This window comes from Macaca fascicularis, chromosome 9 (genome assembly GCF_037993035.2).
Source record: "Macaca fascicularis isolate 582-1 chromosome 9, T2T-MFA8v1.1".
Classification (NCBI taxonomy): Eukaryota; Metazoa; Chordata; class Mammalia; order Primates; family Cercopithecidae; genus Macaca; species Macaca fascicularis.
The window spans coordinates 29,713,648-29,716,406 of NC_088383.1; the positions used below are offsets into that span (position 1 = coordinate 29,713,648).

Sequence of the window (2,759 nt, forward strand, 5' to 3'; positions counted from 1 at the left end):
ACCAGGAATAAAGAGTGTCTCCAAGTGGTGTGTAATTAATATGTGATACTTGGGCCTCCCCTCCTGACACCTGGAGACATTTTCTCTTTTCTGGTCAACAGACTGCATACCTGTGCCAGTACCTTTGATAATATCAGTGATCTAAGCTGTTTATTTAGAGTTTGTGAAAGGTTAGAAAAGTATCTTGAAAGAATTTTGGAAGAAAGAGAGTGAACATTAACTCTAATGATTTTCTTTTTTGTACCCTTGAAATTATATTGTGTTATGTTCCAGCATTAAGGATTTTGCTGGTCTTTGTGTCTCTCTTAGTATCTTGTAGAGTACCTAGCACATTTGTCAGAATTTGTGATGCTTTTTAAAGACTCAAAGCCAATGAGACCTGGTTATCTGTGGGGTGCTGCTATGGTGTGAATGTTTGTGTCCCTCCACAATTTATGTTATAACATGATCCTGGCCAAGCACGATAGCTCACACCTGTAATTCCAGTGCTTTGGGAGGACGAGGCGGAAAGATTGCTTAAAGTGTGGAATTCAAGACCAGCCTGGGCAACATAGTCAGACCTTTGTCTGTATTAAAAATTTTTTTAATTAGCTGGGCATGGTGGTGTGCACCTGTAGTCCCAGTTACTTGGGAGGATGAGGTGGGAGGATTGCTTGAGCCTGGGAGATTGAGTCTGCAGTGAACCGTGATTGTGCCACTGCACTCCAACCTGGACAACAGAGTGAGACCCCATTTAAAAAAAAAAGAGAGAAAGAGAAAGAAAGAAAGAAAGAAAACGAAAAGAAAAGAAAAGAAAGAACCCATCAAATGCAATAGTGTTAGGAGATGGAGCCTTTAGGATTTGGTCATAAGGGCTCTGTCCTGAGTGGAATTAGTGCCCTCAGAAAGCTCAAGGAAGCCTGTTTGGCCTTTTTGCTGTTTCAGTATAGGCAGACACAGCATTCACATCTTCTGCCACATGAGAGCTCATCACGGAAGCAGAAAGCAAGCCCTTTCCAGACACTGAACCTGCCAGTGCCTTGCTCTTGGACTTCCCAACCTCCAGAACCGTGCAAAATATATTTCTATTATTATAAATTATCCAGTCTAAGGTATTTTGTGAAGGCAGCCTGAACTAAGGCAAGTGTGTACAGTGAGAGGATTCAAGGAGCGAGGACTACCGTTAAATGAACTGGTTGCAGCCCTTTCTAACTCCGCTGCTGCCATGGCTCCTGTGAAAAAGCTTGTGGCGAAGGGGGGCGAAAAAAAGAAGCAGGTTCTGAAGTTCACTCTTGATTGCACTCACCCTGTAGAAGATGGAATCATGGATGCTGCCAATTTTGAGCAGTTTTTGCGAGAAAGGATCAAAGTGAACGGAAAAGCTGGGAACCTTGGTGGAGGGGTGGTGACCATGGAAAGGAGCAAGAGCAAGATCACCGTGACATCTGAGGTGACCTTCTCCAAAAGGTATTTGAAATATCTCACCAAAAAATATTTGAATAATAATCATCTATGTGACTGGTTGCGCATAGTTGCTAACAGTAAAGAGAGTTACGAATTACATGACTTCCAGATTAACCAGGACGAAGAAGGGGAGGAAGATGAGGATTAAATTTCATTTATCCGGAATATTTTGTATGAGTTCTTGAATAAAACTTGGGAACCAAAAAAATAAAATAAAATAAAATAACCTGGGTTGCATGAATCAGGAACAGAAATTTGAGCAGGCAGTTGCCCAGGGTAACTCAGGCCTGGGTGGTGGGGGATGGATGGAGGCCTCCCGGTGATACATTCCTCTAGATCGGTCTGCAGAGCAGCAGGAGGCCTCTAGAGAGCAGAAGCTTTTTCACGTTAGATAGACTTCAGCCAGTGGGGTGCTGGTAAATATTTAACAACTGGGTCTCTGGGGAAGCATAGTCCTGGTTTGAAGCATTTGCTGATTTCTGTGGTATAAATACTCCCAGTGTGGAGTATTGCAAGCTCTCACTGTGAAGGAAGCCACTGAATGTGCAACTGGAAAGAGATGCGTGCCGTGTGCTCTCGTGAGTTGGTGTGAGCTGACAGCATCTTGTTTCTGTGTAATGTATTCATTTATTCTTTCATTCATGGCAGGACCACAAGCAGTTCTTGAGGCAGGAGCCAGTGGGGGCAGAATTTAGTATCCCATGGGAGGCCAGGAGCACAAAGCAGACAGTGTGTCCAAGCACCAGCCCCACACGCTGGAATCGGGGCTTGGCTTAGAGGCAGGAAGACGTGGTGCTGAGTTGAAAAGCTGGGGCAAGTTTCAGTCATGACAGTGGGGGAAGAAGACTGATTGAGGGGCTGCAGTGGGGCCCGGCACTCTTCCCTGGCCAGTTTCAAAACTGATGTCATGACCCAGCGATTGATGTCCTTGAAGCTCTGGATGTCTGTTCTCGCCTGCTCAACCTGGCTCCGATACAACCAAGGGATATTGGCTAAGGGAGAGAACAGCAGGGAGCCCAAAACCAGGGGCCAGGCAACATAAGGACTTCAGTAAACACCCAGCACATGAATCTGATGTCTTCATTTACCCACATATGAGGGAATGGAGTATTCCTATTATTACAATATTTCGCCCTTATCAGGAGTTACATTATCACCTAATTTATTCAACCAACAAATATTTTTAGATGAACAAGAGAGACAAGAGTTTGCCGTTGTGGAGGCTGCATTCTTGTTGAGGAGACAGATAATAGACCATTTATAATAGCACCAAATTGTTTCTGATGGAGACAAAGGCTAGGAAAGGCTGAGGGAGG

General features: G+C 44.4%; 1 pseudogene; it reads left to right on the plus strand.

Moving 5' to 3' along the window:
- Positions 1–1,183: 1,183 nt before the first annotated feature.
- LOC102122085 (large ribosomal subunit protein eL22 pseudogene) lies at positions 1,184–1,669 on the plus strand (annotated as a pseudogene).
- Positions 1,670–2,759: the final 1,090 nt, after the last annotated feature.